This window comes from Lepus europaeus, chromosome 10, assembly GCF_033115175.1.
Source record: "Lepus europaeus isolate LE1 chromosome 10, mLepTim1.pri, whole genome shotgun sequence".
NCBI classification, from domain to species: Eukaryota; Metazoa; Chordata; class Mammalia; order Lagomorpha; family Leporidae; genus Lepus; species Lepus europaeus.
This window is the reverse complement of record NC_084836.1, coordinates 42,619,242-42,633,728: the sequence shown is the minus strand read 5'-3', so window position 1 is coordinate 42,633,728 and position 14,487 is coordinate 42,619,242. Positions and strand designations below refer to the sequence as shown.

At 36.6% G+C, this 14,487-nt stretch overlaps 1 protein-coding gene and 1 pseudogene across 3 annotated transcripts in view; both read left to right on the top strand.

Annotated features, from left to right (window-relative positions):
- NAV3 (neuron navigator 3) overlaps window positions 1–14,487 on the top strand; it is a 1,248,892-nt gene that overhangs the window by 1,129,616 nt on the left and 104,789 nt on the right. The gene's annotated exons all lie outside the window — the stretch shown is intronic.
- LOC133767433 (peptidyl-prolyl cis-trans isomerase D-like) overlaps window positions 1–14,487 on the top strand; it is a 51,524-nt pseudogene that overhangs the window by 29,367 nt on the left and 7,670 nt on the right.

Sequence of the window (14,487 nt, the reverse complement as noted above, 5' to 3'; positions counted from 1 at the left end):
AGACAAATCTGAGGTTTTCTTCTTGGGCAGGCCTTTCCACAACAGTACTCAGAATGGGTGTGTATGGTTGTACATGTTATATATCACATTTGTGTGACTGAGTTGTATACCTAAATGCCAAACGATAAACTGCTTACAAAGCCATAATCCATAGAACTATAGTTGTCCTTCAGTATCCGTGGGGGATTGCTCCCAGGACCTCCCACAGATACCAAAATCTGCAGCCATTCAAGTCCCTTACCTAAAGTGCCATGACATTTGTATGTATAGCCTATGTGCATCCTGCTGTAAACTGTGTCAGCTCTCGGTTACTTATAATACTTAATGTAATTAAGTGCTATGTAAAATAGACATCATGTTTAGTGTTTGAGAAATAATGATAAGAAAAAAAGTCACTTCAATACACATGACATTTTTCCAAATATTTTTCATGTGCTTTTGGTTGAACCCACAGATGAAGAGCCCATAAATATGCAGGCGTAATTGCAAACACAGGTACATGTGACAAACACAAGATAGTAGTAGCCCTGGAATTAACCCACAATGTAGGGATAGAGGGAATGAGGTAGGTCTGGTATAAATTCTACTGATGCTGCTCATTTTATGATCCTGTCATTTTGACTCATGTTAACCCCAGAAGAGTATTCAATACATCACATTGTTGGAGCGAGGACAGAGAGACATTGGATTCACTAACTGCTGAAGTGAGAAGGGTTCAATCTTCCAGATCAAGCCCATGAGACAGCATCTTATAGGATATGTCCTAACCGAGTCTGACTTCCTCTATGCTTATAAATTAAAACCTAGTTCTCTCTGGAGAGGAGCAGGGTGTAATGGTAAAACCTGCACCACAAAGTACCTGAAAAGGAGGTGTTTTTCTCCAAGTCTTGACATTACTTTTTCTGGCAGTCACTTCTGTTTGCAGTCATCAAATCCCGAGAAATTGATTTCTGCTCTAGTGATACAAAACCTGCCCCATTTGTCAAAGTGCTTCGCTTGTTACTGGTACCACATCTCTTCTGTTTAGGTTCGGAGCCCTTTCTGCTCCTGGAAGTCGCCTAACTCCTGAATGTCAAGGACTCAGTGACCCCTGTCTTGCTTCATTCTGCTCCAGTCCTTCTGGTTTTTGTATTCCTGGACTCTGAGGTGTGAGATGGCTGCAGTCTATGGGCTGAAATCCTCTTCTAATGAAAAGCAGAAATCAAACAAAAGTTGTTAAATGGGGATCAGAAGCAGAGACCAGGGTTTGGGTGGTGGCCTGGGAGCAGCTGGCTGCATTTCAGACCTTGAGATAGGTTAGGCAAAGCGTCAGGAATAAGGAGAATGCCTGGGCAATCTCAGACAACTGAGACACCTGGCCAGGCAGGGTCATGTCATCCGCCCACCCTGCTTTTCGGCGGGGTTGTAGCTCTTCCTCTGTCAAGTGACTCAGGGCCATTCTTGCAGTTTTTCTTCTGCTCTGTGGCCATGCATTCAGTACAAGGGGACAGCAGTTGACTGATTGTGCTAGAAAATATAAATGGCCATTTGGGAAGTGTGCCAGAAAGGCTCTGCTGCAGGTTTTCATTCTTACTGCTGCCATCTGTCGTCCTTCGGTTGGAGACATGAGTTTCTTGGCAAGCCTCCGTAATTCTGAACTGTCTTTCACCCTCTTCTAGAGACATTTGCTCCCTGGAGTGACTTTATAAGGGAGTGCTCTTTACCAAGGCAATGTTCTGAATGTTTTAAAATGGGAGAATCTGGAATTTTTTTATTATATTTTATACATCTCAAAGCAAAAATATTTTTCATTCTTAATAAGACTTCCCTCTTAAAATATTTTGTTATACTTTTGTAAATTTAATGTATTTTGTTTCAAGTAAGATAAATTAGAACTGATTTCTGTTTTCACCTTTTTCACAGAGAGCTGTGGAGCTAAGCTGCTGAGCCTTATCTAAACTCTTTTACTCCTGGGTAACAGTTCTCTTTTCACTCATCCTGGAAATTATAATAATTTAAGTACTTTTCTTCTGAGATAGCTAATGCCAAAATATTTCAAGTGAGAAAGTTTTTAAAAAATTTTTTTATTATTTATTTTCAATTTATTTGAGAGACAAAGAGGGAAAGATCTCCCATTTGCTGGTTCACTCACTAAATGCCTGAAACTGCTGGGACTGGGCCAATTTGAAGCCAGGGCCCAGGAACTCAATCTGGGTCTTCCATGTGGTTGACAGGAGCCTAAGCACTGCCTATGCATGTACACAGTTAACAGGGAGCTAGAATTAAGCAGAGTCGGGACTTCAACCCATGGGACCCAGACAACCGAGGTGGCTTCTTAACCACTATGCCAGATGTTCACCCTGGGAAAGAAAGTTTCCGCGAGAGGGGACAGTTCAGTAGAGACTTAGTAGCCGCAATGGTTATTAATTAGAACGCCCATAACTAAATGTTCAGGCATCCAAAAAATGGCCTGTGAATTCTCAAAATTACACATATTCTAAATTAAGGTAATATTTAGTCTCCATAATATCTTCCTAACTTTCTAATTTTAAGAAAGTCTTTTCATTCGATTTTTGCTCATGGCTCTTTCCTGTGTTCTTGCTGAGCTATGATCTTTCTACTTTTTGTTTGTTGAACTCTTTATTTAGTGGAGTACTAAGCCTTTAACTATAATGTAAATTGAAAACATGTTATTATAAAATTTTTTTGGAGCCAGCGCCGTGGCTCAATAGGCTAATCCTCCGCCTATGGCACCGGCACCTCGGGTTTTAGTCCTTGTCGGTGTGCCGGATTCTGTCCTAATTGCTCCTCTTCCAGTCCAGCTCTCTGCTGTGGCCTGGGAGTGCAGAGTAGGATGGCCCAAGTCTTTGGGCCCTGCACCCGCGTGGGAGACCAGGAGAGACACCTGGCTCCTGGCTTCGGATCAGCGTGGTGCGCCGGCCGCAGCGGCCATTGTGTGGGTGAACCAACGGAAAAAGGAAGACCTTTCTCTCTGTCTCTCTCTCTCACTGTCCACTCTGCCTGTCAAAAAAAAAAAATTGGGGGGGGGGTTCTAAAGTCTTAAATTTCTATTTAAATATAATAGTTTATAAATACATATTTATGTCGAAGTCTGCTTCCTGCAAAAGTCAGCAAATTGTGTAACACAGTTGGCAATGGCTAAAATATGTCCATATATCAATAGTAAGACCTGATAAGTAAAACATAATAATAAGTAGGAGGGAAGGTTTATTAGTAAACAGTCTCTAAGAAATTTACTAGTTATTTGAAGAAAAAAGTTTCTTACCTTACCATAAAAGTAGGATACAAAAGAAGGAGAATCAAATTATATGTGTAAAATTTGATAAGTAGATTTTTAAGAGAAAATATCAAAGTTCAATAGTGTTTACTGAAACATTTTAATATATGTATAAAAATGTCATTAATAAAAATAAATAACAAATATATTAAGAAAATACTTGAAAAATTTTAAACATTTAAAACATTTAAATAAAAATTCAATACAAATGGGTCATTTCAACCCTACTGCAAAAATGTTCAAAGAATTGGGGCTGGCATTGTGGAATAGCTGATAAAGCTGCAGCCTGGGCACTGGTTCAAGTCCTGGCTACTCTACTTCCTATCCAGCTCTCTACGAATGCTCTTGGAAAAGCAGCAGTGTATGGCCCAAGTGATTGGGCCCATGCACACATGTGGGAGACCCAAAAGTAGCTTCTGGCTCCCGGCTTTGGACTGACCCAACTTTGGCAACTTGCCGCCACTTGGGGAGTGAACCAGCAGAGGAAAAGATCTCTGTCCCTGTACACTTTGTTTTTCAAACAAATACATTTTAAAAAATACAGATATATACTATTTATATAAATGAAAATAGCTATTAAAATCATAGAAAACTTAACCTTACAATTTGATACATGTAATTTAAGACAAAAATTAACAACTATTTTCATATATCAAAATCTTTGAATTACTGAAGAAAGCCACACTACTTGAGCATATCCATGATTCTGTGTGGTTGGCTTTCTTAAATGGCTGGTGGGAGTATACAATGATGTGTTCTTCTGTTGCTAAACTGCATCTGTGAGGTTTCAGATGTTTATATCCTGGAAATCAGTAAGTCTCTTTCTAGCACTAAAATATATAAATATAAATATTTTATACAAAGGTATTTATTGTGATATTATCTATGGTAGTTAAAATTGTTAAATAGTATACCTGAAATGATTAAATTATAGTAGTCTGTGATAGGATCCTGCAGTCATTATAAATAATAGTTAAGAAAATATTAAGGACAATAAAATTTATTACATAAAGTGAATAGTATTAAGAATGAAGTTAGTATATTAGCAAGATTACATCCAGGTAAACTTGCATGTGTATAAGTATTACATCCATGAAATGTCTGAACAGAAATAATCAAAATTTTAAGGGCATTCACTTTTGGGTAAAAATTAGAGATAATTTACTTTGTCTCTTTTATGTGTTTCCAGATAGCTCTGATTTCAAGAATGAGGATGAATGAATATCAGTTTTGAAATCTGTATAAGATATTTTTTAAAAAATGGTATTAAATGAATCTTCAAGTTAACTTTCATATGTGTCATATTATATTCTCAGCATATCAAGTAGAAGATTTTTAAATAAGCTAGTATATATTTCCACCACATAACAGCATCTTCAAAGTGTGCACTGAAATAAGCTAGCAAAACTGTCATAAGCACTGTTGCAGTAATGTGTTTAAGCAAAATAATTTTAATAAGATTACATTATCATGCTTATTATTTCATCCCATGTAATTACAAAAATAGATGTTCCTTTCCTGCCTTAGGTATTATTAGAACATAAAAATCTGCCTGACTGCACAAATCCATTTCAAACTAACATCATTTATTACATTTAACCAAGTCTACCTAGGGCTTTCTTTTATAAAGAACAAGCGCTTTTTATTTTTTGCTTCATTTAACCTATCTGATGCCACAATAGAATAACTCTAGATTTTATTTTTTGTTTTCAAGAGAAAATAAAAGGAGATGAAAAGCCGGGGCATTGAGTTTATTGATTGCCGTTCTTTTCCAAGACCCACATAATATTCATGTTAGTCTCTATTAATATTTCATGGGCAAACTCAGAATGATGTGTTCAGTGAAAATAAGGAAAATGGAAAGAATTTAATCATATGTTCATATGAATTGCCAGCTTTTCAAGAGTTATACTCTTAAGCTATGATATAGTAAACTCAGATGTGCTTCTCTTGATATATGGGAATAGGGAATTTAATCGTACTAAATGCAAACAGATACTATGTTTTGATTCTTCAGTCTTCCTGATTGTTCTTTCCTTACTTTCCCAAAACTCCTTTCATGCTTTGTTGTAAATGGAAAGCATATAAGAGAACAAATCCTATGTAACAAATCTAAATGTAACTCCTCATAAAAACTCACAAGTGTTACAGTAGCCTTTTCATTGAGTTCCCCACTTCCATTCTTCCTTGCCTCTGATACTGTTCATGAATAATGATTTTAAACATAGAGCTGCCCATGTTCATGGCTGGAAATGGTTTGAATTTCTTTTGTACTTTTATGAATCTAATTTCTTGCCACTGTCCATAAAATACGTAAAGGGCTGGCCCAGCTTGCCTTTCAGTATCAAAGACTCTTCCCTCATCTAACTGCCTCAGTTTCACAGGTGTCTTCGTGGTTTGTTTGTTTGTTTATTTATTTATTTATTTATTTTTGCTCCTCTGTGCTTTGCACTTGCTCTCTCTTCCCCTCTTGTTGCTGTCACCTCTGCCACTTTCACAGATGAGTGCTCTTTCCCCTTCCTTTCTCTACTGTCTCTTTGAAGTTACCTCTTCAAAGCAGTTCTTTACTGACCCAAAGTTACTAGGTCCCTCTACTTGATTTCACTCTCATTTCATCCCCTTCATGTTTAAAACAGTCTGTAATTATGTGTACATTTGAGTTTTAGAGTGAGTGAATGAATGCCACATACTGGCTGTAGCTTGTGACCTTAAGGCTAGATCATTGATGACTTACTGCACAAACATTGAATAGCTTCCTTAGGCCAAATGCCAAGCTGAACACTGAGGCTCAGAGAAGCCTAGCCAAATCAGATCCAGGACTGAAGCCACTCTACAAGCAGATGAATTACTCTACAGTGCAAGTACTTTAGTAATGAACACAGACATGGAAGAACTAATGTTTCCTTGGGAATTGTGGAAGAATTCATAAGGGAAGTGATATTTCAATTGGATTCCAACCTAGTTCTTCAAGTTCCACCAGATTGCACTGTTAATGGGCAGTGGAAAGATGGAATACCGTAGAAAGAACTACTTCAAAAAACTGCAATAACAGTCATATATTTTATAAGTTTGAAGGAATTTATTTAGCATAAAATCATTTTTCTATATTGATGTGGATATGCAGTTAGAATTTTCCACTTCAAAAATTTCTTTTTGTGACTTGCTTTCTTTGTCGTGGTAATAAAATATTTTTCCAGGGAAGTGCTGAATAAATCTATCTTGAAAACACTAGATTGCTTCAATAACCCTGAAGTAACAGAATTTACACTGCCATTGTAATGCTCCAATTTCTCAGGTAGTATGTTGTGTTTGCTGATAAAAAAAAAGTTATGGTATATGATTAGGTGGTCTTGTGTTCATTTGGTTGTAAGGAGAAAATTGTTTATTTAACATTTTTGTTCCAAAACTCAAAACGTGGTTAATTCTCAATATTTTAAATTACTGTTGCAAAGATTCCTGTCTAAATATTAATTTAAGGTGTTACATATTTTCTTATGGGCATTAATTAGATTGCCATTAATAGTGGAGGAAAAAAAGCTAGCCTGGATTGTGATAGGATTCTAAATGATGCCTTCATTTTTTTCAGAAAAGTGCATTTACTTTTCCTTTAAAAATAAGAAGCCTCTCCAGTTTTTACAAAATGGTCTTGTGTATACCTAAGGTTATTTTATTTTCTTTGCACGAAGCAATTATTTTTAAGCTTAAGCAGCCTATAGTAAAATTCCTATAATTCATACTTTATCATATTGCTATATTCTTTGCCAACATTTAAGTTGCAAAAGAAAAACTTTTTGGAGGATTATGTCCATTATATGATAATTTAATTTTTTTTTTAATTTATAGAAGGGGAACCCATTTACTGTATTTGATCTCTATGGATTTCACAGCATAATGAGATTTCCCACCTATCCTTCCTCCCTCCTTCTCTTGCTCCCATTCTGCTTCCTCTTTCCTGTTTTTCTTTTAATTTTTATATTTATGTACTTTCAGTTTACTTTATAAGCACAAAGTTAACCCTCCATTAAAGAAAGAATTCAACAAATAGTCAATAGTAAAACCATCATTCCTCAAGGGTATAGATAAGGGCTATAAAAATAATTAAATCTGAAAACATCAATTTCAGTCATATACATTTTTTGTGCTCAGTATATTAGATACCACAGATCAGGGAAAATATATGATATTTGTCTTTTTGGTACTGCCAGATTTCATTAAGTGTAATGGTGTCCAGTTGTATCCATTTTTTTTTTTTTTGTGAAAGACAGGATTTCATTCTTTTTTAATGAGTGAATAGTATTCCATCATGCATATATACCACAATTTCTTTATCCAGTCATATTAGAATTTTGACATTGACTTATGGCATGCCCAGGACATTTTAGGGACTTTACCACCGTTACTTCTATTTTTTTTTATTATTATTATTTTCTTCATCTTCTGTCTTGGTGGCACCTTACTTACACTTAACCCCATTGTATAACTGACATTTTGGAATACATAGAACTCCCTGCTGTCACCTCAGTGTCTTACTGTGTCTACTTGGTGTTTCGTCTTAGGTATTTAGTGAATGGCTACGGGTTTCCAGCACTGACACGTGCCCTTTAATTACATTGCCTCATTTACTTACCAATGGCAAACTTGACTTCAGAATTTGGGTATAAATAATTTATAAAAAAAAAAAAAAACTTCAGTTGCTTAATAATTTCTAGCTTTCTCTGGTGCTTAACAGTACAGCAAAGGATATACAAGCCTTAATAATGCACAGTGCAGGCAGGTGAAGTGGGGGAAGTAGTTTGAATGTGGCTGAAGATCTGTCCAATAGGGGCAGGCATGTGGCTCAGTAGTTAAGACATTACTCGGGACAATTGGAACCCCTTTCAGAGTACCTGTCTTGACGTCCTGGCTCTGCACACACTAAGAAGCAGAAGATGATGGCTCAAATAATTGGGTCCCTGACATCTGTGTGTGAGACCCAGATTCAGTTCTTGGCTCCAAGCTTTGGTCGGACACTGTCCTGGCTATTGCAGCCAGTTGGGTAATAAACCAGCACTTGGAAGATATGTCCTGTCTGTCTGTCTGTCTGTCTCTCCATCTCTCCATCTCTCTGCCTTTCAAATAAAATGAAATTCATTCAAACACTAAAAAAGTTCATGTGAAATGGAATTATAGATTTATTTTGAGTTGAGTTATCCAGCAAATCAAAGTGACATCTAGAGGCCTGAGATGCAAGTGGGAGTGACATTCAGGAATCTAATGCAGTGTACAATAACCTTTTCATGATGGTGATGTAGCGTCCAATTAGGTCATTACTGTCAGCAGTAAGAATCAGATGGGCAAGTGGCCAGTACTGATTGATTCATTAAGCTAGTGTTGACTGAGTGCCTATTATGTGAAAGTGAAATACAACAGTGATTTTCAGCTCTCTTGGATTTTTATACTATTGTTTGACAATAAGAAAAAGATAAGCTAATTAAATATATATTATGTTGAAGGATGGTAATTGTTAAGTGGAAAGACTGTAGGAAGAAGAGAACCAGTATGTGTAGCATTCAAGGAAGACATCATTGATAAGGTGATAGTTCAGCAAAGAGCATAATGAAAGAGGAAATGAGATGGACTGTCACCTGGAGGAGGAGCGTTTTGCTGATGAGACACCATTGAATACCTCAGGTTCCTCTTGCCTGGTGTCTCAATAGCATTGACTTAAGAACACTCTGATAGCCATAGATACATCTTTTAAATATCCATACAATGTATAACGGAAGCATTCCAATAGATATAGGAACATTGCTTAATATTTATGCTATTTATTAGTTTAACTTTTAATAAAATAAGAAAATTAAGTATTTGATTAAAATATTAGAACTGAGAAGGTGTTTTGTAGATATTAGAGATACGTTTCCTTGGTAAACAGCATTCTTGTGATTGTCTTTCAATTAGGATTGGACTAGAGGATGCCCAGGGGACCTAGTAGTAAGCATGGCCCTTTATTTCATTAATGGAAATATTGATGAGACTAGCACATTGAGATTAAGAATACTATTGAATGCCTATAGTAATTAGTTGTTTGTTGAAATAAAATCTCTATTTTATATTTACAAATGTAAGTAGGAGAGTTGGCCTGCTAATATGAAATGTCTAGAGACCTTAGACAGTAAATATGTGTCACACGAAGTGAAACTGCAGCAAAAAATTAAAAATAAAATAAAAACACATAGGAGTGTGCTGAAAAATTAGCTTCAAGTGGCACTTTTCTGTGAAAGTAGCATTTTCCTCTGGAGTCAGTTGTAAATCTGAAAATCTATTTTAGCAATTATTTAGTTAACATTTCACAATCCCTAATCACAAAAAGCAAGAGAAAAACAAAAAGACCTTGAATCGCTAATACATTTGCTTTCCAGAAGGTCTGCTTCTGAGTGTGAGGGGGTCAGAGCTCTAACCATTCTACCAAATAATTGAAATTGACCCTGTTGAGTTATTGAGCATAAAAGTCTAACAACTAAAAGCCCTGTCCAGATAATCACTTTAGGCTTAGTGTGGGTGGCAATCTAGTATATCCAAAGGGTAATCTGCCAACATGTTAATTAGCTTTTTTACTTTACACCTTGTAAAATTTGTGTTTTATTATTGCTCAGTTCTGAGGTTTGACATATGCTTCAGGTCATGTAAAACACCCCATCTTCACCACCACAATCCTCCCTCACCCTTAACCACTGGCAGTTATTTGTCTTATAACTATATAGTTTTTACTTTTCTAAAATGTCAGAAAAACAGAGACGTTCAGAACGTAGCCTTTGAATCTGGCTTCATGACGTATTTGAAATCCATTTGTGTTATGGCATGTTTTGCAATTCTTTCTTTTTAACTGTTAAGGGAAAAAAGAATGGTAGGGTGAATACCTTTTTAAATGAAATTTTTTTCACAAATTTATTTATTTAGGGTAGCGTTGTAGAAATGGTATTACTAGATCAAACGTTCGAAGAGTTTTAAGGCTTCTGATGCATATTGCCAAATAACCTCAAAATACTACACCAATGTACAAGTCCACATTACCACCATTATTGAATAAATGTACCTCATATCAATGTTGGCAGCATCAAGTAACACTGCAATAAGTAAATAATCTCTACCAATTTGATGAGGGAAATAGTAGTTTATCAATATACTCATCTTTTTGTTGTAGGTAAGTGACTATACTCCTGATCCAGAGAGATTTGGATCAAAACTCAGTATTAACTGTGTGCATTTGGTGAGTTATTTAACTTCTGGGTGTCTTAGTCTCCTTATCTATACTTTGAAGATAATAGTAGTACAAGTCTCACTGAGTTGCCGTGAAAACCAATTAACCATAGAAAATGCCCAGAATAGTATCTGTCACTCATAAGGACTCTGTTCAAGTTATTTATTAGCTAAAAATTATAATAGCAAATGAACTAAACCTCTTCATTTGGTTTGGGGATATTTCAAAATTTCTTTTGTTCCTTTTCCATTTAAAATCTTTGTCCAATTGTCCATGAACATATAGTATTACTTGTACTGGTTGACTTGAGCTTTAGAGAGTAAGAATTTTAAGGAGTTTCTGCTGCATTTTAGCAAACCTCTTCTGCATCTTTGCACTCTCAGGTCACATTTCCAACATGCAGAAAGCAATGCTTTAATTATGACCTTCTTTGTGTCTCTATGACTTGAGAATTTTTCCTTCACTAGAAAATGGAAATATATATATTTCCCTGGTTTTCTTTTTCTCTTCATTCTGAAGTAATTTGAAATGTGGTATAGGCCGGCGCCACGGCTCAATAGGCTAATCCTCTGCCTTGTGGCGCCGGCACAGCGGGTTCTAGTCCCGGTCGGGGCACCATATTCTGTCCCGGTTGCCTCTCTTCCAGGCCAGCTCTTTGCTGTGGCCTGGGAGTGCAGTGGAGGATGGCCCAAGTGCTTGGGCCCTGCACTCGCATGGGAGACCAGGAGAAGCACCTGGCTCCTGCCTTTGGATAAGCGCGTTGCGCCGGTCGTTGGAGGGTGAACCAACTGCAAAGGAAGACCTTTCTCTCTGTCTCTCTCTCTCTCTCTCACTGTCCACTCTACCTGTCAAAAAATAAAAGAAAAAAAAAGAAATGTGGTATACATTTTAATTTTGTATTTTTTTCATAAAATGGGGTTTGCAAAAATACTTAAATAATCTTGCTTAGTTTTCATTTGGTTCTTCTGCTTGCTTTATATGTAGTATTCATTCTTTATTAAACTTTGTCCTGGACTTAAGTACTAAACAATAATGTCAGAGAGGGGAAAATGTCCTTTTGTTAGGTATGAGTCAGTGAGTTTCATCCTGTCAATATGTTAGCCTGTTCTAGTATGTCAGGATGAACCATCCAGCTTCAAAAGAGGAGGTAAAACTGTCTTCATTCAGACTTGACACAACCAAGTATGCATGAAGAAAAGACTTGATGAAACTATGATTTGTGAGTTCATTGCTTATAAAACCAAGATATAAAATTTAATAGTAGTTTTTAAAATATTTATTTATGTATTTATTTATTTATTTGAAATGCAGTGTTACAGAGAGAGAAGGGGAGAGAGAGAAAGAGAAAAAAAAAAAAAAGACCTTCCATTCACTGGTTCACTTTCCAAATGGCCACAATGGCTGGGGATGCATTATGCCTAAACTGGGAGCCCGGAACATTTGGGTCTCCCACATGAGTGACAAGGGCCTGAACTTTTCAGCCATCTGCCACTACTTTCCCTGAGGCATTAGGGGGGAGCTGGATTGGAAGTGGAGCATCCAGAACACAAACTGCCACCCATATAGGGTGCCAGTGTTGCAGGTAGCAGCTTAACCTGCTGCACCACAGCAACAGCCCCAGTTGCATTTTATATATTAGCAACAAATGTTTGAAATATCAAAGCTTAAGTCAACCTTTTACAGCTATCTCAAAACCATGAAATATCTAGGAATGTTAATGTATGTCTTATATTCCCAGGAATTGAAAGTTATTGCTAAAAGAAATTTAAAATGGCAAAAATATATAACAGATACTTCTGGTTTGTAGGTTGAGAAATTTAATATTATTGATATTTCCCAAATTAATCTATAGATTCAATAAAATGCCAATGAAAAAACAAGAATGTGTTCTATAAAAAAATGGTATACTGATTTTAGAGTTGAAATGGAAATGCCAAGGACTAAAACAGTGAAAGCTATTTTTATAAAGGAGAACAAATCTGATAGACTTACATTATCCAATTTTAGGACACACAGTAAAGCTATAGTGTAAAGATAGTGAGTTATTGACAATAATGATGCACATATAAATCAGTGGAACAGAGTAGAAAGTCTTGAAATAGGCCCACACATAGCCAGCATTGTGGAGTACTATGTAAAGCTGCAACTTGCAATGCCCACATCACATTTCAAAATACCAATTTGAGTCCCAGCTGTCAGCATCTTCTTCAGCTTCTTGCTAATGTACCTGGGAAGACAGTGGAAGATGGCTCAAGTGCTTGGGGCCCTGTCACTCATTTGGGAAAACAAGATGGAGTTCCTGGCTCTTGGCATTGGCCTGGCCTAGCCTTGGCTCGTGTGGCCATTTGGGAAGTAAACCAGCAGTTGAAAAGTTGAGATGGAAGATCTCTCTCTCGATCTCTCTCTCTTATACTCTCGCTCTCTCCCCTCTCTTCTCTCTTTCTGTCTTTCAAATACATAAATGAATATGTTTTAAAAAAAAAGAGGCCCATATATATGTGTGTGATCTATTTGTTTTTGATAAAAATATCTATGCAATTAAATACAAAATATTTTGAATAAAACATATATACATTCATTTAAAAAAACTTGACTTATACCTTACATTGTATGAAACAATTAAGAAATTTGTCATATGCCAAAATGTAAAAATGTAGATACAAAATTCTAGTAGAAAACAGAAAAAAGTATTTACAACTTTGACCTGTACAATAATTTCTTAATAGAAGAAACATATTGAACTATTACTTTAGTTTATCAAAATTACGTTTCTGCCTCTTTTATTAAAAGATGCTATTAGAAAAATTAAATGCTGGCCAGTGCTGTGGCTCACTAGGCTAATCCTCTGCCTGCAGTGCCAGTACCCTGTGTTCTAGTCCTGGTTGGGGCACCGATTCTGTCCCTGTTGCTCCTCTTCCAGTCCAGCTCTCTGCTGTGGCCCAGGAAGGCAGTGGAGGATGGCCCAAGTGCTTGGGCCCTGCACCTTCTTGGGAGACCAGGAGAAAGCACCTTGCTCCTGGCTTTGGATCAATGCAGTGCACCGGCTGTGGTAGCCATTTGGGGGGTGAACCAACGGAAAAAGGAAGACCTTTCTCTCTATCTCTCTCTCTCTCACTGTCTAACTCTGCCTGTCAAAAAAAAAAAAAAATTAAAGGCCACTCAATAGCCTGCCTTAGAGAAAATACCTACAATACATATATCTGAAAAGAATTTGTATCTAGAAGACAACCCAATAAAAATAGTCAAAAGATTTGAACATGCATATCAACCAAAAATATCCAAATTACTAACAAATATGTAGCACTGTTCAGTATCTTTAGTCATCAGAAAAATGCAAATTAAAATGCTAATGAGAAAAACCACAAGATTGTCTCATATTAAAAGAGTGGAGTAGGCATTTGTTGCAGAGGTTAAACTGACACTTGGGACACCCACATCCCATATCAGAGTGCCTAGATTCTAGTCCTAACTGCGTTTCCAATTCTAGCTTCCTACTGATGCATGCCCTGTGAAGCCCAGGTGATGGTTCAAGTACTTAGGGCTTGCCACCCACATGGGAGATTGGGACTGAGTTCCTGGCCCAGCTCTGGATATTACAGGCATTTTTCCAGTGAACCAGCAGATAAGAGAGCTCTTTCTATCCCTCTATCTCTCTTTTTGCTCATCAAATAAATAAATCAGTAATCATTAAAAAATAAAAGACTGATAATACCAAATATTGACAGTCCATTAAGCCACTAGAAGTGTCATTTTTTGTAGTGAGAATTCAAAACTGTATATTCACTTTGGGAGAGAGTTTGCAGTTTCATTCACCTCCCATATGACCCACTAATTACACTACTTGGTTCTGATGTTTACCCATGAAAAATGAAAACACGTCCATGCAAAGACTGGTATGTGAATGCTGTTAGCAGCTTTATTCATAGTACTTCAAAAGAGAAACAACACACTGTGTAAATGCAAGCTTTAT